Raw genomic sequence first — 21,385 nt, 5'->3', positions numbered from 1 at the left:
ACTTATTATCTCTGTGGCCCTAAGCAAGCCACTTAACCTCTGTCTGACTCAGTTTCTTCTACTGTAAATAGAGATAACAATAGTTTATACTTCCCAGGGTTGTTGTGAGGCTCAAATGAGATAATATTAGTAAAGTATTAAGCATAGTGACTGGCACACAGCAGGAACTTAATAAATGCTTGCTTCCTCCCTCCCTTACTGTAATCTGTTATCTCTCATCCTCCATCTAGGACTGGTCCAACATCATTGCTAGTTCCACTTTTCCTTGCTGATGTATACTATGCTTCTTTTCTCTTGAAAATGATCATTAGGATCACTCTATTGCAAATATTAATAATATGGGAATAGGTCTTGATCAATGATTCATGTAAAACCCAGTTTACTTGCTCATAGGCTATGGAAGGGGAGGGAAAGAATATGAATCATGGAACCATGGAAAATATTCTAAATTAAATAAATAAATAAATAAATAAATAAATATTTTAAATGATCATTAAGAGCAGTGAGGTAGCCCAGTGGATAGAGAGCCAAGCCTGATGTTGAGAGGACCTGGGTTCAAATCTGCCCTCAAATATTTCCTAGCTGTGTGACCTTGGGCAAGTCCTGATTGCCTATTTCCTAGCTGTGTGACCTTGGGCAAGTCCTGATTGCCTGGAACTTACCATTATTCTGTCTTAGAATTGATTCTAAGGCAGAAGATAAGGTTTAAAAAAAAAAGGAAATGATCATTGACAATCTGCCACAGCCTGATGACATCTATCTACCCTGTATCTTTCCGTGGCCCTTCCAGTAACTTGGAATTTTGATTCTTCTGAGATCACAGTTTTGCATGATTCCCATCCAAAAAGTCCTAAGCATAATAAGGATTTAGGAAATGTTTGTTGCAATGAGTATGTCACATCCTACAGAATGCCCACGATAGGGTTAGGTTACTCAGTAAATGGTTGGTGATTGATTGAACTGACCACTGCTAATTTAGGGAATTGATTAATGCTGAAGACATGAGAAATTTGCCTACTCATCCTCCAGAGGAAAGCTGGGCTTGGCAGTGAGATGGAGAAACCAGGTCAGATCTATCATATATGCTTTTGCCCCTCAACCTCCATCCTGCTTTGTTGTATGGACCTTCAATAGATGGCAGTGGCCCATAAGATTATCCCTTTTCCCCTTTTTGTTTTTTAATCTTTATCTTCCATCTTAAAATCAATATCATGGGTATTGGTTCCAAGGAAGAAGAATGGTAAAGGTCAGGCCATTAAGTGATTTGTTAAGGGTCACATAGCTAGGAAGTGTCTGAGGTCAGATTTGAACCCAGGACTTCCTGTCTCTAGGCCTGGCTCTCAATCTACTCAGCCACCTAGCTGCCCCTGTACTTGTTGTCCATTTTGTGGAATAGTTATGGATTCATGGATTTAGAGCTGGAAGAAATCTTCTTTGAGATCAGCTAGTCTACCCAGCCCCTTTTGCAGATAAGCAAACTGAGGCCAGAGATTTACAAGTCTTACCTAAAGATCATGCAGGTAGTAAGTACCAAAGGGATCACTTGAATCCAAATTCTCTGGCATTAAACCAGCATACGTGTCCACTGGCTATATTTCTACTTTTTAATTGAAATATTCAATGCAATGCTTCACTGAGAGCATCAGAGAATTACTCACCAAGGGTCAGGGTTCAGACTCCTGTTTGCCCACTTTCTACTTTCTTTTAGGCATAGTTAAATTGCTTCAGGCCCTAGGGCTAGAGATCTGTCTAATTTTCATGCATTTTTGGAATGTGATATGTGATGATTTCACGGTGGGTTTTTTTAATTTCTCAGTTGTCAAGCCAGTGTTTTTTCTACCTGCTTTAATGAGTTAAGTTGCAATCAGAATAATCCAGAAATTTAACTCTTTTCAGGGTACAGAGTTTTGATCCTCAAATAGTAGACTTAGGCTAGCAAGGAATTTTAGAAATTGTATTAAGCAGCTCAGTGAATGGCGAGCAAGGTCTGGAGTCAGAAGGATATGGGTTCAAATCTGGCCTCAGACACTTTCTAACTGATCCTGAACATATCACTTAACCCCAATTCCCTAGCCCTCACCATTCTTGTTTTAGAATTGATACTAAGGCAGAAAGTAAGGGTTTTTTAAAATGTATTAAATGGGGGTGAGAGGGAGCATGTAGTAGTGGATAAGAGAATCCTCTTTAGACCCAGAAAAACCCAAATTCAAGCTCCACCTCTGCGCCATATTGGTTGTATGATTCTACGTAGGTCATTTAACATCTTGGTTCTAAAGCAAGTATCAAATTTCCTGAAAAACTTTAGAGTGCAACCTGATGAGATTAAAATATAATTTCATGCCTAGAGAATTCTCTCTCTCTCTCTCTCTCTCTCTCTCTGTCTCTCTCTCTCTCTGTCTCTCTCTCTCTCTCTTCCTCTCTCTCTCTCTCTCCCTCTCTCTCTGTCTCTCTCTCTCTCTCTGTCTCTCTCTCTCTCTCTGTCTCTCTATCTCTCTCTCCCTCTCTCCCTCTCTCCCTCTCTCTCTCTGTCTCTCTCTCTGTCTCTCTCTCCCTCTCCCTCTCTCTCTGTCTCTCTCTGTCTCTCTCTGTCTCTCTCTCTCCCCCTCCCTCCCTCCCTCCCTCCCTTCCTTATCTTCCCTTTTAGAATCAGTATAGTGTATTGGTTCCAAAGGAGAGAGTGCTAAGGACTAGGCAATAGTGACTTGCTCAGGGTCACACTTAATAAGTGTCTGAGGTCAGATTTGAATCCAGGATCTCCCCTCCTGTCTCTAGGCCTGGCTCTCTATCCACTTAGCCATCTACTTAACCCCTCCCTCCTCTCTTCTTCTCTTCTTAAAGTCCTTCAAAATTCAACTCAGAAATTCAGTCCAACAGGAAGTCTTTACTAGGGGAAGTTAGTGCAGTCTTGTCCCTCAAACTTATTTATCTGAATGTGTTATACTCATGTAAGCTCACTGAGGGAAAAGCCTTTTAAAACATTTTCCCCCCTTTATATCTCCTAGTGCCCAGTATTAACAGTGCCACTGCCTGAGATCAAGCCTTCACCACCTCATTTCCAGGTTATGGCAGGAGCCCACTGGTGTCTCTTCCCACTCCAGTTCAGCTGCCAAAGTAAAATCTTCCTAAAATAAAGTTGTGACCATGACACCATTCATACTCATGAAACTGAAGTGGCTCCCTATTATTCCCAGGGTCAAATAGAAAATCTTCTGTTTGGTGTTCAAAACCCTTCATAACCTCTCTCTCTCCCTCCCCCTCCACACGCACTTACTCTGTAATTCAGTAACACTGGCTTCCTGGCTGTTCCTGGAATGAGACACTCCATCTCTGGGCTCCAGGCATTTTCTCTGGCTGTCCTCCATCCCTGGAATGCTCTCCCTCCTCATTTCTGCCTCCTGGTTTTCCTGGCTTCTTTCAGGTCCCAGCTAAAATCTGATCTTCCACAAGAAACCTTTCTTAAACAAGATGAAACAGAACAGCTAGACGGCTCATATGGGTAGAGAGCCAGGTTTGGAGATGGGAGGTCCTGGGTTCAAATATGGCCTCAGATGTTTCTTAGATGTGTGACCCTGGGCAAATCACTTAACCCTGGTTGCCTAGCCTTTGCCACTCTTTTGTCTTAGAATTGATATTAAGGCAGAGCTTTTTTCTATTCTTCCTTAAATCTTGTGCCTTCCCTCTTTTGATTCCCTCCCATTTGTCTTAGATATAGCTTGTTTATACATACTTATTTCTCCCCATTGGAGTCTGAATTCCTCATGGGCAGAAACTCTTTTGCTTCTTTCTGTATCTCTAGAACTTAGCATAGTGCCTGGCACAGAGCAGGGAGTTAATAAATGTGTGTCGATTGACTGATAGTAGACACAATAAATACTTCTTGAAGGTATGAATGAGTTTAGTTCTGGTCTTGTTCCAACACTAGTACTGCATGGATTTGGCCAAGTTGGTCTAGTTCAACCCAAGGAACATGGGCTTTGTCAACTGCATTGTGTTGGTGCTGCTGTGCTGACAAAGAACCTGTCTTCAAGGAGCTTGTGCTCTACTGGCAGAATGTGCTGGGGACACAGACAGAGAAGAATGTTAAATAAGGGAAGGGGGCAAAGGAAAGTGCCCTAGGAAATTGTAGAGAGGGAGCCAAGACCATCAACAGAATCTAAGCTCCCTTATCTTTGCCTCCGTGTTTCCCCAGTGCCTGTCTATGCCCATCCCCTGGCACAGCTTTAATAAATGTTTGTTGACCGACTGCCAGGAGGGAGAAGAGGGGGATCAGAGGAGGTTATTCTGTGGATGAAATGCAAGAGTTAAGCCTTGAAGGAGGGAAAAGCTGTGAAAGGCTGAGATAAGGAGGGTACATGGTCCAGGCATGAGAAGAAAGTCTGCGAGAAGGCATGGCTTCTGGGACCCTCCATGGGTATTTGTGAGAATGGAGGGCAAGGATCTGAAGGTGTATGTCTACCTGTGGCATAAAGCCCCATCCCGATGCCAGATGTACTGACCTGGGTTACTGTGGCCATTGGAATAAGCAAGCTGCACAGCCTTGCACATAGCCGGTGCCAGATAAATGTTGGCATGGAATTGAATAATGGGTATGAAAGTGATTTGAAGGCTGCAGATGATCTACAGATGTAGATTATTATTATTATTAATAATATTATTATTGCTGTAGATTGGCACCGTCTGAAGGAGCGGGGTGGGGGCAGTCCCTAGAATGAATGACTTTTCCGAATGGACTGTTGACGGCTTCTCCCAGGGCCCCCCCACGGAGGTCCCCAGTATTCAGCCAGGGCAGGGATGGGAATCAGCTCAGGGATGGGCGAGGGGACTCTGGGAACGGCGTCTCCGACCCATCCTGAGAAGAGGGGAAAGGAAGAGGGTCCATTGTTTGATTTTCCAAAGTGGGGAATTGGGGTTCTTGGCCCCTCGACTGCAGATTTATGCCAAACGATATGTAAATGAGTGACCTGCATTTCATTTGGATTTTTACACTGACTGTATCACTGAAACCCCAACCTCCCTCGGAGAAAGTGACGGGGAGTGAGGAGAGAGGGAAGGCTGGAAAGGCAGGGGAGGGGGAGAGGAAGAGCCACTTCAGACTACATTTGAGCATCTGAAATGGTGCCCACAAAATGCTTTGAGCTCTTCAGGGAAAGGAACAGAGGCTGGGGGGGAGGGGAAGCTTTAGGAGGAAGAGGCAGGGCGAGAGGCACTGGGAAAAGGGAGAGCAGAAGTAAGGTACTTGGGAGACCGGGGCAGTGGCTTTGGGGGATTTCTGAACATTAAATGAATAACATGCAAATTATATGCAAAGTAATATGTAAATGAGTGAGGGCCAGAGGGCCATGCCGGGAAGAGAGGAATCCTGTATCTTTTTTTTTCCTTTTTCTTTTTTGCCATTAAAGCTCTGGACCTGCGACGCGACAGAGTATATTATTGTCTGACATCTGTTGTGGGGGAAGCAGCCGGCCGAGTCCCGGCTGCTGCAGTGGGAGAGCGCCCTCTGCAGGCCGCGCTGCGCACAGGCTGGGGGCGGCTGGAGGAGGCTGGAGGAAGCTTCTGGGGACCCAGGAGCAGAGAGGTGGGATCCAAGGGAGGGAGGCATCTAGGCAGCGTGGGGAGCCGGACTCCAGGGGGCCGTAGGAGAGGAGTCCCGCAGCAGCTCGGGAAAGGTGACGAGGTGGCCTGGAGAGAAGGAGGAGGAGGAGGAGGAGGAAAAAGAGGAAAAACGAGAAAAAAGAGGAAGAAGAGGAGGATGGGCGCCTGCCCTCCCCTCTCCTCCGGGACCTCAAACATCAAAGAGAAATAAATCCCGGGAAGTGGCCCCTCAAAACTACATTCTCAAGGCTGAGTTACACGACTGTCCTGAGTGGGGCTCCCCACCCCCCACCCCAAAGAGGACCATCCAGTCCCCTTCCAAATCCACCCCGAAAAGGTGCAAAGAGAAGCCCCCAGTAGCCAGCGCCCGTGCCCTCCCTCTCTTCCTCCTCCGATCCTTTGGAAAGGAGACGGAGGGGCCGTGTCGGTGGACTGGGTGGCGAAGGCAGCTAGCCCAGGGGAAGGGGGGGCGCCACCAGGGCTGCAGGGGACAGCAAAGGTGGGGAGGGCTAGCGAGGAACAGGAGGAGAGAAGCTTCCCTAGGGCCACCCGAGGACTGGCAGCTTGGGGAAGGAGAAGGGGAGAGAGCCCCAGCCAAAGCTCTCCCCTCCCGGAGAGCCCAAGGAGGAGGCGGGCGGGGGAGGCTCCCTACGCCCTCCCCCTGCCGTGCACACGCACTCACACACACATACACTCGCACTCACACACGCGCGCCCGCGCGCACGCACACACACACTCACACACTCACAGCAGTCTGCTGCCGACTACCAGCTGCGATCTCCTTAGCTAGCTCTCGGGCGCCTGGACTCCCCAAGTCCCTGCGAAGGCTGGGGCAGGGCGCGCACGCTTCTGCCCCGGAGCCCTGCGGAGAGGCCGGCCACAGAGCTGAGTGTTCGGCCGGCTGCGGCTACGGTTTGAGGTTCTGCAGCGCTAAAGGAAGTAGCTCCAGGCGCCTGGGCAACCGAGTCCCTGGAGCAGGGGGGAGCCTGCGGTGGGGCGCGGGGCCCGACAGCGCCCGGGGCGCTCCGAAGTTGCAGGGACAAGCACCAGATGGCAGTGGCAAGAGGAACCGGAGGGGAGCGGTGGTGGCGACAGCGGCGGCAGCAGCAGCAGCAGCAGAGGCGGCGGCGGCGGCAGCAAGAGCAGCAGCAGCCCTAGGCAGCTTCGGCTCCCCATGCGCTGAGCTGGGCATCGTGGAACAGGCGCCAGCAGCGCGCACGGCCCGGGGCAGCTGAGCAGAGTGCTTCGAGCGCTCAGGACTCCCCACTCCGGCACCCCGACCCCTCTTCCCTCCTCTCTCCCGGACCCGAACCGAACCTCTATTGCCTGCCGGGGCCGGCCGCCTCCCCACCCTGCTTGCTGCCCAGAGGACTGAGAAGGGGGCGCCAGTGCGGGGTCGGGGAGGAGACGTTCCCTTCATCGATGTCTCGGGAGCCCCCTGAGCTTGACCCGGGGCGCCCAGTCGCCCGCTGTTAGGAGAGAGCCAGGGCACCTCAGGGAGGAGCCCAAGGGCAGAAGAAGGAAGGACCTAGATGGGTGAAGCGAGTGAGGCAGGTGGAACTGCAGCCGCGGCGCAGAGGGGAAGGCGGAGGCCGAGAGAGTGGGGCGGGCGCAGCAAGTTCCCGTGAGAGGCAGACCCACACAGCGACCGGGAGACACCCCGATACCAAAGAGCCGGGAAGCCCGAAGCGGCTGGATTTGCAAAGCGCTCTCCTTCACTGCTCCTCGGTCTGCCCTGAGCACGCTGAGGGCGAAAGATTCGTTTGATTTGCAAAGCTTTTGTATACACTTTGGGGCTTTCCCCTAGGATAGGGAAAGGGTGCGCATTCGTCCAAGAGCCCCAGGACCGTGCTAGCCGGAGCAGGGAGGGGAGGATCTTGCAGGAAGGACCCTAGGACTTTGCCTGGGGTCCAGCCAGGAGGAGCTCCAAAGGGCCGGGCCACTGGGGTATGGGACGGGCGGCGGCGTCTGCTCGCCCCACCTCCGACCTTCGGTTTACCAGAACCTGAAGCTACCCCAGGCTGGTGAGAGGAAAAGACTGGAGATTTCAGCATCCTCCCCCCCCCTCCCCGCTACGCCCCCCCTAAAGATTTAGCATCCCCCCCTTTTGTTGTTGTTGTTCGTTGTTCATGACAATTACAAATAAGTTAAGGAAAAAAGAAAAGCCACTTCTGGATTCCTGGTTGTGATTGTGAAGTTACCTCGCATCTCGGCCGGACCTCAGGACAGTAAGTCAGTCATCTTCTTCTCCCCTCATCTCCCGTCGTTGTCTTCCTGCATCCCTTACCCCACCTAGAACACAGAGAAACAGTGCTGCCCTCCGGCCATATTGCGCCCCCCCCCCATCCCCTTCAGATACCATTGCTGGGGTTGGTGGGGAGGGGGATGCCAGCCCTGCCAGCCAGCTCTCCCTCTTCCTCCACCACCTCCTCAGGCTTCGGAGTTTGTAAACTTTTTGTTTCCTAGCAATGTATGCGGAAATCGCAAGTCTCTCCCTCTCCTCAAATAGGTGTGGGGTGACCTGGCTGGGAACCGGCTGGCTACCGAATAGCCAAAGGTTGCCTCCAGGAGAGGGTTGCTTGCCTTCAAACTTCAGCTGGCAGAAACCTTGGGAGGGGGGAGCCAGTGGGAGAGGGAGGTGCTGGAGGAGATGGATGGGAATGGTGCTTTGGTCTCTGTAATCCCTTGTGTTGCCGAACAAAGATGTTCCCTTCTCACCCAAGCTAGATAAGGGAGACTGAAGGCAGGCAAGAGGAGTTGGGATGCAGGCTGTGGGGTAAAGGGGCTAGCACATTGGGGCTTTGGCCCTATTCTGATTTGAGGCCACTGCCACTGAGGGGCTGGCTACATGGCCAGTCCTTTGAATAGGATAAAGGTTATCCCCTGGGGAAAAGAAGGAAAGAAATCATTCTCACTGGCTAGAAAAGTGATTGCCCAGGCCTGGGCCTGACCCTGCATCATTCTTGAAGTGTACCAGGCAGAGGGTCATTATCAGGGAGCTCATGGCAGCCTTCTAGCCCTCACAGGTGGCTTAGGAAACTGAGAGGTTGGTACCTCCTGGTGACTCAGTTTAGGTGCTGCTTCCAGTTGGGGGGGGGATCCCTAGCTTCCTTGGGCTGATGATTTTCCTTTTGAAAAGCTCTATTTGTGGAGGATTCAGGCTCAGGATTGGGGGCTGTGGGAGCCATGTTGAGGGAAGTCTGAGCAGACTCGGGACAGATGGTTGGGAATCTAGCCCCAGACAACCCTTCACAGAGCAGAAGGCATAGGGAAGGCTGGTGACTGGTTGGGCTTTAAGCAACTCAGCTCTGAGCACACAAGAAGGGCTCAAATGTAGTCTACGCTTTCTTAAATAGAGGTGACACCCCCAAACTAAAATCTCCACCTGTCAGGCTGGGAGGAGGTGCAGATGGAAGAGGTCTGATTTCTGAGCTCAGCTGGTCAGGGATCACAGGTTCACATGAAAAAAAAAATTAACAGTTTTTCTTTGGAAATAATTTGTTTGTTTTGAGGGGAAACAGCAGAGAGAAGGCCATCCAGACCCAGTAACTGACCTCAATAACTGGCCTACAACCCCACCCTCTAGCCTTCCTGGTGTTAATCCAGGGGTGTGTTCCCTCCCCTGAACATAGAAACAGGAATCTGCAGAGATGGCTAAGTCTTCCCAAGAGCAGAGTCAGTGAAATGGTTCAGTCCTGGGGTAGAGGATTGATACAAAGTTTAAATAGCTTATAATCTTTTTGGCTAAAACTCAGTCTGTGAAGGAGGTCGTTTAGTCTTGATTTTAAGAGATTTTAGTCCCCTAGATGCTTGAGATTGCAGCCAGCCTGGGGCATCCTTTTCAAAATGAGAAAAAGACCAGGAAGTTTCTGTCAACAGTTATCGGGCAACTTTTTGGAGAGATGACGCAGTGAAAGGCCACAAGAGGATGTAAAAGCTTTGGATCCACTCCATGATGTGTCATTTACCACTCCCCACCCCCTTCCTCCAGCCCTTCCTTCCCCTTCCATGGTGGAGACGGGAATAACTCTGTTTGGTCCAATAAAATATCAAAGCTGGCTGCCTAAGAAAAGCTATTTGCAGTAAGAGTTTTGTTCTGGTTTTTTGTTCTGCTTATTTTGAGCCGGATGGCTAAAAAGTTGCCACTCCATTACACCCAATAAATTTAAAATGAAGGGAAAAATAAATTCTTGGAGTAATACCTAGGTCAGTAACAGATGTGCAAAGTCTGAGCAAACAGAGAGAGAGAGAGAGAGAGAGAGAGAGAGAGAGAGAGAGAGAGAGAGGTGGGTGAGAGAGAGAGAAAGAGAGAGGGGAGGAGGAGAGAGAGAGAAATGGAGAGAGAGAGAGAGAGAGAGAGAGAGAGAGAGAGAGAGAGAGAGAGAGAGAGAGAGAGAGAGAGAGAGAGAGAGCTGGTGATAGACAACAGGGAGGAAGGGAAAGGATATGACATGACATTAGATCCAATTTGCTAGAGAAATCAGTCTCTCAGGGGTGCTCCTTCATCTATCATGTGATTGGAAAAAGGTAGGAAGGTAGGTAGGTTGGTTGATCTTGGGAGTTACCTGGAGCTTCAGAGCACGGTCACATTGTAAGAGAAGCCCAGTCTTGTCAGGCAGTGACGGCAGCCCAAGAGGGTGACCAGTTGGGATTCTAGGCAGATGGTGGGAGAGTCAGGCAGGCAGGTGGGACTGAGGAAGAGAGCCTAGGGCTGCCTCCCTGGAGCACAGCCCCCTCCCACATCTTACTCAGCTCTAGTTATTTGCATAATTGGGTTACCACCTCCAGGAAATATCTTTCATTTGGCTTCACATATTTTCATTTCTGCATGACTGGAAGAAATTCATTTTCCTTCCTACACGAAGATCTGGTTGCTTCCAGCCTCGGTCACCTACCCTCTCTCCACCTTTCGCTGCCTTTTGGAGACAGGCAGCAGAAGCTGGGCAGCCATCCTTCCAGGGCTGAGGCTTCTTCCATGGCAAGGAGGGGAGTGTGGGGTGTGGATTGTCTTCCCTTAGTAAGGAAGAAGACAAGGAAATAAGTCTTTGTTTTCGTCTCTAGAGTCAGGCTCTCCTTGATCCCATTACCTGGTGCATAGTAACCATCTATTAATGCTCCACTGCCCTCCATTTAGTACTGGCTCTTGTCGGGGATCTTGCTGTCAAAGAAGGAGGCAGCACGTTGCAGTTCTGAGTTCAAACCCTGGCTCCGCCTCTCGGACCATCCATAAAGCGTTCCATCCAAGCCTCTTTTGTGATCTGAGAAATGGGAAGGCTGGTATTCTCAGTCTGTTACTGTGAATGAGGTACTTTGTAAACCTTGAAATCTTGGTGGATTCTCTTTCCAAGATGTCTTCAAGACAAAGACAAGGCGATGACTTGTTTGGCTGGGGAGGGGGGATGTCGGGGTTCTTGGGCAGGTGAGTTACAATTGATAACTCCCTGGGACCCTCCCAACTCAGGGGGTCTGTGATAGAAGTAGGAGTTGGTACCTTCGCCTTCATAGAATGATTCAGGGCTACAAGGCGTCTTGGAACTCCTCTAGCCCAACCCTCTTATTTTACAGAGAAGTAATCTGAAGCTCTAGAGAAGGGGAAAAAGCACTTTGGGCAGTAGGTGGTGCAGTAGATAGAGTGCCCAGCCTAGAAGCCAGGAAGATCTGAGTTCAATCCCAGTCTTAGATACTTTGCTAGATGTGTGACCCTGGGCAAGTCACTTCACCCTGTTTGCCTCCATTTCCTCATCTGCCAAATGAGCTGGAGAAGGAAATGGCAAACCACTCCAGTATCTTTGCCAAGAAAACCCCAAATGGGATCACAGAGTCGGACCCAATTAAGGGGGAAAAAAAAAGGAAACACAGACCTTAAGCACTGAAGGATTCAAATCTAAGGACACAACAGTCCTTGCTCTCAGGCAGCCCACATCATATCCTAAGAGGGAAACAACTCATAGGGGAGGTTTAAATGTCAAGATCCCATGGTCCTTAGGGTTCCACAGCAAAGCAGATGGCAATACATCCCTTTCAATGCCATTTCCATTGATAAACGTGTATCTGTCACCAGTGCTGAAGCATTTGACAAGGCAAGGACTTTGGGGGTGAGAGCTTTCTTTTCCAGCTTTTCAGGAGCTGTGGCTCCTATGGATGCCAAGATTACAGCCCCTGGCATATGTTGCCTCTCTCCCAGGATGCTTTGCTGTTTCAACCAGGCTATCTTGCCTGCTCCATCAAAGCAAGCACAGAGAGTGGGGGAAACCAGAAGACCCTTCCTTCCAGTCTTGAGATCACTACTGGTTGGTTTCCTGTTTGGGAGCTGGCCGTTCAGTGATCCAATAAAGCATGTCTTATTTACCTTCTGTGGGCCAGGCACAAGGGAAAGACAAAAGCCTTCAAAGAACTTATATTCTATTCATGTGGGGAAGAAATGGTGGACACCTGGAAGGAATGGTGAAGAGCCTTGAGTCATGGGAGGTTCAATTCAAGCACCTGGGGGCATTTAGCCTCAAAAAGAGAAGGTTTTTTGAGGTGGTCCAGGGGATAGAGTGCTGGGTCTGGAGTCAGGAACACTTGGATTTGAATCAGACACTTCCTAGCTGTGTGGCCCTAGGCAAGTCGCTTAACCTTATTGGCCTCAGTTTTTCTCAGCTATCAAATGAGCTGGAGAAGGAGATGGCAAACCACTGCTTAATCTTTGCTTGCCTCAGTTTCCTCAGCTGTAAAATAAGAATAATAGCACCTACCTCACAGAATTGTTATGAGCATCTAATAAGAGAATGTTCAGAAAGGGCATTTAGCACAGTGCCTGGCACATAGTAGGTGCTTTATAAATATTTGTTCCATTCCTTTCTTTCTCTCATAACTAGCTTTGACTACTTGAGGGATGGTTATATGGAAGAGAGGGCAGCTACATGGCAAAGGGAATAGAGTGCCAGTCCTAGAGTGGGAAGATCTGAGTTCAAATCTTGCCTTAGACACTTTCTAGCTGTATGACCCTGGGAAATTCACTTAACCTTATTGGCCTCAGTTTTCTTAGCTGTCAAATAAGCTGGAGGAGACGGCAAACTACTGCAGTATCTCTGCCAAGAATACCTCATATGGGGTCACAGAGAGTTGGACCCAGCTGAAAAGACTGAATAACAACAACCCTTCAGTCAAATACAACTATCTGTTTAAACCTGTCCCCTGGGCAGGTTGAACATGCGGTATCAGTCTTCCACAGAACTGTGATGGACTTCAGCAGATTGTGCAGTGTTTGGTCAGAGGAAGTTTGTTGGTTTATTTGCTTTAAACCCTTACCTTTCCTCTTAGAATTGATACGAAGTATCAGTTCCAAGGTAGAAGAGCAGTAAGGGCTAGGCAATTGGGGTTAAGGGACTTGCCCAGGGTCACACAGCGAGGAGGTGTCTGAGGTCAATCTTGAACCCAGGACTTCCCAGCTCTAGGCTTGGCTCTCTAGACACGGAGCCATCTAGCTACCCCTCAAAGAGAGTGTTTAATTAAATGCAGGTCTAGGTTTCAAACAGAAAGAGTTCCCCTTTTTTTTGATTCAATAAAACCCTTTTCAATCATTCAACAAATATTTATGTTGCGCGCCCAGCACTATGCTGAGTGCTAGGCAGATAAAAACCCTGGACTAAGACTCAGCCCCTGCCCTCATGGAGTTTAGAGTCTAATAGAATGAGAGATCAAGACTCCTTTTTTAAATGAATTAAAGGGTTTTTCCCCCATGAGCAACCATTTGCTTTCTCTCCATCTATTGAGGAGGTGGGTGGGGGCACTGAAAGCCTTGAAGCAAGCCTTGGCCATCTCCAACAACAGCACGTCCTCCAGTCTGAGTCGGTCTCCTCTCTGCCGAGGGTGGCTGCTTGTTTCATTCTTGGTCCCTGGAATCATGCTGGCTTATTATGTGGATTGGAATTCCCAAGTCTTTCAGAGTCCTGGAGCTCCATCCTTCCTGCATTCTCCATGGAGCTCTATCAATACCCCATCAAGCTTAAGAGGGGCAAACCTCCAGGAGGTCACAGGAGGACAGCTGGCACCCTTGGGAGGGATTACTGGGGCCAGCCTTGGGGAGGGGGCAGCATCTGAGCAGGGCTTTAAAGGGTGGGTAGAATTTCAGCTGGGAAAGAGTGGAGGGTGGAGGGACAGCATATCATTTACATTGCCAAGCTGTTCGGTCAGTCAGCTAGCATTTAGTGAGCTCTTAGCCTGTGCCAGACGCTGTGTAAAACTCAGAGCAGCAAGATGGTACAGTGGATTAGGGTGCTGACCTGAAGTCAGACAGACCTGAGTTCAAATCTAGCCTTAGACACTTGTTGGCTGTGTGACCCTGGGCAAGTCAGCTAACCCCTGGCTGCCTCAGTTTTCTCATCTATAAAATGGAATAATAATAATAATAATGAAATGAAAAAATAACCCACCTTTTGTTAATGAGGATCAAATGAAATAATAACTGTAAAGCCCTTAGCCCAGTGTCCGGCACAGAGTAGGTACCATATAAATGCTAGCTATCGCCATCATTATTATAATCATGATAAGAAAATACTTGATAAATACTTATAAAAATGCCAATTTCCCAATGAGACAAGTGAATGCAGAGCATATATAGGAGAGGGAGTTTGAAGAGCTGAGTTCTGGTTCTGATTTTATCCACATACCTCCCCCCTTGTGATTGGGGGTAAAATCACCTAACCCGGATGACCCTCATCTTCCTTCCTTTTCCATCAAATGAATAACCCTTGCCATGAAGTCAGAGGGAGGACCTGAGTTCAGATCCCACCTCCTACCTTAACTACCTCGGCGATCTTGGACAAGACAGTTTACCTCCTAGACCTTGGTTTCCTGGTCTGTAAAAAGGAGGGAGGCAGATGTTTGAGTCTATGTAAACCTTAAAGTCTTATTATTTGCAGAAGATGGAGCTTTGGACCCCTAGTAGAAAAGTGGCTCTAGTAGGAAGTCTCAGACTCGTCCCTTCCCCAAGCTTTAAGCCACCCATTAACTCTAAGGTTTGGGAGTCTTCCTTAACAATAGGATAAAGTCAAAGCTTTATATAGCTTCAGTCAGAAACCTAGACTTGAAATAGCCCTGGTAGCATCCATGGAAAAGACTGTTCCCAGAGCTCTGCCATTTGAAATGGAAACTGATTTTGCTCAAAGTAATAAATAATGTGTTCATGGCTTCCACTTCTGAATTGGAAGCTCTGGGAATGGCTTGCCCCAAAGGGGGGGAGGGACTGGACCTTTGCCTCTGGACACACCAGCCTGGCTTGTAGGGAAAGGCTTTGGGGAGTCTTTGTGTGTTTCCTGTAACATTAACACAGAAGTTAAAGCTTCTGCTTTCTATAATTTGTGGGAACTCACGGTGAGCCAGATGTCCCTGAGAAGGAAAACAAAGATGCCATAAGGAGGGAAATGATGCTTTAGTCCCTGTTCCTGGCCCTACTCCCTGGGCTCAGGAGGTTTTGATCTGTTCCCAGACACAACTGAAGCACATCTCTTAGACGCCAGCAGTCTGGTTCAGATGGTGGCTGCCTGGGAAGGGGACAGCTCAGAAAGTGGACACTAGGCAGCAGAGAAGAGAGCTCCCCATTCAGAGGAAGCCTTCACAGCTACTGTTAATGGTCAGTTCTGTACCTCTGGCCAGAGATGGACAGATGAAGGCAGGGCTCAAGTAGCTTCTCTCTGATATAACTGGAAAGAAGATGAAATGGTAAATGTTCCCAGCAAGACGGGAGCAATCAGAAGCCACCCTCAGGGCAAATCTCAAACTCCCTGGCAATGAATGAGGGCTCCATGACTCCAAAAACATCTCATGTAGAATGCACAAAGCCCCCAGCTTTGAAGAACACAAAGCAAATAGATTTTTTCCACTACATGCCAAGATAATCCCATTTCACAAATGGAGAAACTGAGGTATCAGGGAGTTAAGCTAACTCTGGTGGCAAAGGATAGCAATTGCCTAGCCCTTAACACTCTTCTTGCCTTGGAACTGATACTTAGGGTTTAAGATAAGGATTTAAAAAAATAAAGAGTAAAAAATCCTGGTTTCTGGTTAGTCAACAAAGAAAGACCTGAGTTCCAATCCTTCCTCAGATCCTTATTAGCTGTGTTACTCTGGGCAAGTCAATTTACCTCTTTCTACCTCATTTCTTTATCTATAAAATGGGGATAACATTAGTATCACCCTTCATTGTGAAGATAAAATGAGAAAATATTTATAAAGTGCTTTGCAAACCTTAAGGAAGCAATGGAAATGCTTACTGCTATTGTTAGCGCTTATTAGGTGTTTGTTATCCCTCACTGGACTGGGGATTCCAAAGTGGGTGGGGGAACGTGGTCTCTACATTCCTTTAACAGGGGAGACAAGTAAATAACTATATATACAAGATACATATGGAGTAGAGATGGAAGGTCATCTCAGAGGAGGGGGGTCAAACATGGAATGGACCAGAAAAAATCTCTTGTAAAAGTTGGGGTTTGAACTGAAAATTTCAGAAGGCCAGGAAAGCTAGGGAGAGGAGGAGGTGAGAGGGGACAGAGTATTTCAGTCATGAGAAACAATCTGTACAAGTACACCTAGTTGGGAGATGCAGTGTTGAGTGTAAGGAAGATGGAACCAAGGGGAGCTGAATTGTGGGGCTCATGGCAGGCAATAAAGTGTGCAAAGACTGGAAAGGTAAGAAGGAACCAGGGTGTGAAGGATTTTAGATGCCAGAGGACTTTCTATTCAATCCTGGAGGTAATAGGGAGCCATAGGAGTTTATTGAGAATTGGAGTGATGTGATTGGATATGTGCTTTGGGGAAATCACTTGGATAGTTGTTGGGTTGGAGTAGGGAGCGACTTGAGCTCTACCACTAATTTATTGTGGAGACCTGAATAAATCTCTCTGTGCCTCAGTTTTCTCATCTGTAAAATGAAGATGTTGGATTAAACCACCCAGTTCTAACATCCCATTTTCTATGTTCTTGTTCTTTAATATTTTCTTTTCCCAATTACACTTTGTAACAATTCCTAGGCTTTCTGAAATTATAGGATGCAAATTGTCTTCTTATTGAATCGTGGGATTTGGGACCATAGGAGACAGATTATCCAAAACCAACTCTTTAACTTTTTAGACCAAGAAACTGAGAGCCAATCGAGCCTGTATATATCTCATGTGTCGTGAAGTTATTTAGTATATCGTCTCCTTGAAGGTAGGGACTGTCTTTTATCTCTCTGTATCCCAGAGTGCTTAGCACAATGTCTGGCCCATAGTAGGTCCTTAATATCTTCTCGAATTGAATATGTAAAATACTGCCTCTAGGTTACAGCTGGGTAATTTGGGTCAGATTTTTGTTGTCCCTCCTTGGACCATCTATTTTTGTAAACTATCCAATCTTGGTCAGTATTGTAGACTGGCTCCCTTTTATCAGACTCAGACCCAGCTAATATCTTTGGGTTCCCACCCAATCGAGAACTCCTTTCTGCTAAATGTGAAATTATCAAAGGTTCGAATTTCTGAGGCAATGCTCCCCTACCTGTAGTGGCCCTGCCTACAGTTGGTCTTTTCAATGAGACACAGGCTCTGATTCTAAATCATTACAAGCTTTAGAAATCCATTGATGGGGGGCAGCTCGGTGGCTCAGTGGCTTGAGAGCCAAGCCAAGAGATGGGAGGTCCTGGGTTCAAATCTGGCCTCAGACACTTCCCATCTATGTGACCCTGGGCAAGTCACTTGACCCCCATTGCCTAGCCCTTACCACTCTTCTGCCTTGGATCCAATACATAGTATTGATTCTAAGATGGAAGGTAAGGGTTTTAATTAAGAAAGAAATCCATCAATGGAGAGCAGCTTGGTGGCTCAGTGGATTGAGAGCCAAGCCAAGGGGTAGGAGGTCCTGGATTCAAATCTGGCCCCAGACTTACTAGCTGTGTGACCCTGGCCAAGTCCCTTAACCCTATTTGCCTCAGTTTCCTCATTTGTCAAATGAGCTAGAGAAGGAAAATGAAAAACCACTCCAGTGTCTCTGCCAAGAAAATCCCAAAAAGCATCATAAAGAGTCAGACAGGACTGACAATGACCAAACAACAACCCCAGAGGGAAAGCAGTTCAGATATGGAAGACATACCATACAAAGGCCCAAAGATCGGAGAAGGAATGTTGTGGACAGGGCCGTTTGTCTGGAGTAGAAAGAGCCAGAAGGGGAATAATGGGTAATGACTGGAAAGGTGGGCAGGAGCCAGACGGTAGAAGGCTTTAAATGCCAGGTTAATGAGTCTGTATTTTTTTTAATCTCAGTAGCAATAAGGTGTCATTGAAGTTTTCGAGTTGTTGGGTTTAATTGATAAACTGATATACATAATTTATAGCACTTTCAATATCACCTATCTCCAACAGTTCATTGGCTGTGTGGAGGATGGGTTCAAGAAGGGAAATACTGAAAGTAGGGAAGCCAATTAAGAGGCTATTACAGGGAGCAGCTGGGTAGCTCAGTGGATTGAGAGCCAGACCTAGAGGTGGGAAGTCCTAGGTTCAAATCTGGCCTCAGCCACTTCCTAGCTGTGTGACCCTGGGCAAGTCACTTGACCCCCATTGCCTAGCCCTTATCACCCTTCTGCCTTGGAACCAAGTATTGATTCCAGGATGGGAAGTTAAGAGTTAAAAACCAAAAGAGGCTATTACAATAATTCTGGGGAGGGGGGGTGATAAAGGTCCAAATGGGGGCGGGGGGAGCAGGACAGATGCAAGAAACGTTGTGGAAGGATAAATAAGACTTGGTGGCATATGAGGACTGAGGGGAAAGGGAGGAGAGAGAGAGGGAGAGGGAGAGAAAAGAAATAAGAAGGAGAGAGAAGGAAGGGGAGAAAGAAAAAAGATGGGGGGGAGAGATGTCAAGGATAACTGAGGTTGAAAAGGTGGTGGTGGTGCTATCACTAGAAATGAGGAACTTGGGGAGAAGGAAATAGACATTTTGGCCATGTTGAGTTGGAGACATCCAGCAGGCAGGCAGTTGGCAACTGGAGCTCAGGAGAGCGATTAGGGCTGCATATAGAGATTTGGGAATCCTCTGCATAAGAAGTTAAAGTCGATGTAAACAATGACTGTGATTTAATTGGAACTGATGGGTTGGTTGGTAATTATGCAGGCAGGAGACAGCTGGAGTAGAATGGGGAAAGCATCAGCTTTGGAGTCGAAGACTTGGGTTTGAGTCAAGTCAGTAAATGTATTATTAAGCACCTACTATGTGCCAGGCATTGGGCTAAGTCCTGGAACTGTGTAACTCCAGGCAAACAATTTATCCTCCTAGAGCCTCCATTTCCTCATCTGTAAAATGGAAATCATGATGACGGTGTTTATACTACTTACTTCACCAAATTATTTTTAATTTTTTAAACCCTCACCTTCCATCTTAGAATCGATACTGTGTATTGGCTCCAAGGTAGAAGAGTGGTAAGGGCTGGGCAATAGGGGTCAAGTGACTTACCCAGGGTCACAAAGCTGGGAAGTGGCTGAGGTCAGATTTGAACCCAGGACCTCCCATCTCTCAATCCACTGAGCCACCTAGCTGCCCCCCTCATAGGGTATTTTGAAGAAAGTACTTTGTAGGGTACCAGCTAAAGAAGTCTCTTAGCAGGACCCAGAGCACTGAATTTGGTTTGGAATCCAGAAATCAGCTACTGACCTCTCTGAACAGCCGTGAGCAAAGCTCCCCCCAGCTTGGGGGTATTAGTTTCCTCTTCCATGAAATGAAGAATTTGGCGAGGTGAGCTCTGAGGTCCCTTCCAGCTCTGTTGGTGAAGCTAAATGGGGTAGAGTCAGAAAGTGCCACCACCCCATTCCTCTACATCTGTGTCTCCCTAAACCAGGCTGATCCCTGCCAACAAGTTAAAGGGTAACATATGCTGAGCATAAACTCCTGCTCTGTCGTGCTGCTTCAGCCTTCTTCCCCTCCAACTGCAGCACTGAAGGAACAAAAATCTAGATACATGTTTGGTTAAGGCAGGCGGGGACTGATTTCTGGGAGCCACAAAAGGTGGTGGAGTAGGGGATGTCCAAGGAAAAGGAGAAATCTTGAACCTATAGAGTCTCTCCTCAAGAGCAGAGAGAACCAGAGGCACAGGGTAGCACAGTGGATAGAGCACCAAGCCTGGAGACAGGAGCTCCCAAGTTCAAATCTGGCCTCAGATGCTTCTCAGCTGTGTGACCCTGGGCTCGTCACTTAACCCCATTTGCCCAGTCCTTTCTTCTGCCTTAGAAGCAATATACAGTATTGATTCTAAAATGGAAGGTAAGGGTTTAAAAGAAAATTAAAAAGAGCAGAGAGAACCATCTGGATACCATTAAAAATAAATATTCACTTTGTTGTTGTTCAGTTGCATCCAACCCCATTTGGGGTTTTCTTGGCAGAGTTACTGGAGTTGTTTGCTGCTTTTTTCTCCTTCTCCAGCTCATTTTACAGATAAGGAAACTGAGGCAGAGTGAAGTGACTTGCCCACGGTTACACAGCTAGCAAGTGTCTGAGATCAGATTTGAACTCAGAAAGGTGAGTCTCTCTGACTCTAGGCCTGTGCCATTCCAGGACCTTTCTTATATTTGAAGGGGAGTGATGGTTAACCTACCCCCCTGATATCCAAGGGGCAGTGATGTGGGGGAGGCCTGCTCTCCACCCATTCCCTTGGACTCCTGCACAGTCCATACAGACAAAGTATTCCCTTCAAGGATCTCGAGGACTTTCTGACCCTTCAGATTGGGCTCGATCAGCTGCCAGTCCTGTCCTTCAGGTCTCCAGGGTCAAAAGCTTTGTGCCTATGGCATTGGGTTGGTAGTAGCTACAATGATGTGACAAATAACTTATAACAAGGCCTTCAGATATGCCTGTGGCATCCTCTGGGTCACAAGGTTCCCCAAAGCTGCCATTTGAGTAGCAGAGAATTTCTCAAGGGAATTGTGCTCCTGTGCTATCTCCCACTTCTAGCTCTCAAATATGGCGGCCTTGAAGAACAAAGAAACACATTCCCCAGGTGCTGTCTCATAGAGTGCTTTGTTGGGATTTATCCTTTGCCCCCATCATTCCTTCTTTGTATGACATTTAATCATTGTAGATGCAGAGCTCATAGAATTTGTTTGTTTTAATCTTCACCTTCCATCTTGGAGTCAATATTACATCTAGGGTCCAAGACAGAAGGGCACTATGGACTATGCGATGGGGGTTAAGTGACTTACCCAGGGTCACATAGCTGGGAAGTGTCTGAGATCAGATTTGAACCCAGGACCTCCCATCTCTAGGCCTGGCTCTCAATCCAGCTGCCCCAAATTCATAAGAATTTAGAGTCATAAGGTAGGTTATAAAACCATCTAGTCAAAGTCTGTCGTTTTTATAGATTCAGTTCAATAAATATTTATTAAACACCTTCTAAAACAATAGCAGGGTGTGAAGGTGGTACACTGGGTAGAATCAGGAAAACACATCTTTCTGAGTTCAAATCTGGCCTTAGACACTTGCTAGTTGTATGACCCTGGGCAAGTCACTTAACCCTGTTGGCCTCAGTTTCCCTCTTTGTAAAATGAGCTGGAGAAAGAAATGGTGAGCCACTCCAGGATTTTTGCTAAGAAAACCCCAAACGGGGTCACTGGAGACTGAAACAACTAAAAAATGACTGAACAATATGTCTAATGATTGTGGTGCTGTTTCTATGGAGTTCCTACTATGTATAAAGCCTTTTGTTAGGTGCTTAGCTTATAAAGATGAAGTTATACAGTCCCTGACCTCAAGGAATTTGTAATTTAGTCTTAGTGGAAAGAACACTGGATGGGGG

At 47.5% G+C, this 21,385-nt stretch overlaps 1 protein-coding gene across 3 annotated transcripts in view; it reads left to right on the top strand.

Annotated features, from left to right (window-relative positions):
* Positions 1–6,092: 6,092 nt before the first annotated feature.
* The window catches only part of CBFA2T3 (CBFA2/RUNX1 partner transcriptional co-repressor 3), a 123,475-nt gene continuing 108,182 nt past the window's right edge, over positions 6,093–21,385 (top strand). Inside the window, exon 1 of one of the 3 annotated variants that reach the window (XM_056810898.1) lies at positions 6,093–7,820. The gene's annotated coding sequence lies outside the window, so the exon portion shown is untranslated. The remainder of the gene's footprint in view (positions 7,821–21,385) is intronic. The other 2 variants (XM_056810902.1, XM_056810895.1) reach the window with 2 other exon arrangements.

This window comes from Monodelphis domestica, chromosome 1 (assembly GCF_027887165.1).
Source record: "Monodelphis domestica isolate mMonDom1 chromosome 1, mMonDom1.pri, whole genome shotgun sequence".
Lineage (NCBI taxonomy): Eukaryota > Metazoa > Chordata > Mammalia > Didelphimorphia > Didelphidae > Monodelphis > Monodelphis domestica.
The sequence above is the reverse complement of the archived record's forward strand: the minus strand, read 5'-3'. Positions and strand labels throughout refer to the sequence as shown.